Below are 989 nucleotides of genomic sequence, written 5' to 3'. Positions count from 1 at the left end.
ATATATATATATATATATATATAATAGCCTGGGGGCCCGACGTTACCCGGATGTTTGGAGGTTCATGTTGAGCAATAAAAAAATAAAAGTGGTCAATTTTTTAAAACTTTGACCCCTATTATGACCCCTTAATATTTATCGTTTTGGGCTAAAATTAAGTTATTAAGTTAGACCCATGTCCAAGAAATCTATATCTAAAATTCCAAGTGTTTAGATTCAAAATTTTCGGAGGAATTTGGAAGAGTTCTCAAAGGTACAGTCGTTGAACTTTGACCCCTTAGCAGCGAAGTTTCTGGCCAAAAATGGACTCCAAACATTTTCCCAAATCTCAGGACCCTGTACATCAAATTTCGAGTCTGTTGACTTAAAATTGACAGAGATATTGTGTAGGAAAATGTACACAGACAGACACATACACATACATACACTTTTATATATATATATATATATATATATATATATATATATATATATATATATATAATGGCTTCCGTCACTCTGGACAGACTATGGATACCCATTGTTAGGGTGCCTGCGCGTGAAATTTTTGTGGCAAGAATTGCGCAATCTCCAACCACACCTCTCCTGAGGAGACATTGTTGAATACCAGTGGCAAGTGGAGGTTCAGGACGACTGGAAACAATGCTGAGATAAGCGGAAAGCACATACATCACCTAGAATTCCCAAATAGTCACCCATCTGGTACTGGCCAGGCGCAACATTGCTTAACTTCGGTGATCTGACGAGAACCGGTGTGTCAAAAGTGATTATGCTATATATATATATATATATATATATATATATATATATATATATATATATATATATATATATATATATATATATATATATATATATATATATATATATATATATATATATATATATATATATATATATATATATATATATACTAGCATTTCAGCCCGGTGTTGCCCGGGTGTTTGTATGTGCATGTTGAGCAAAAAAAAAAAAGTGGTAGTAGGAAG

At 32.8% G+C, this 989-nt stretch overlaps 1 pseudogene; it reads right to left on the bottom strand.

Annotated features, from left to right (window-relative positions):
• Positions 1-662: 662 nt before the first annotated feature.
• On the bottom strand, positions 663-780 carry LOC145293393 (5S ribosomal RNA; annotated as a pseudogene).
• Between the last annotated feature and the right edge of the window lie 209 nt (positions 781-989).

This window comes from Euprymna scolopes, chromosome 14 (genome assembly GCF_053919585.1).
Source record: "Euprymna scolopes isolate OS-2025 chromosome 14, ASM5391958v1, whole genome shotgun sequence".
NCBI classification, from domain to species: Eukaryota; Metazoa; Mollusca; class Cephalopoda; order Sepiida; family Sepiolidae; genus Euprymna; species Euprymna scolopes.
Note: the sequence above shows the minus strand (reverse complement) of the source record. Positions and strands in the feature narration are given on the sequence as shown.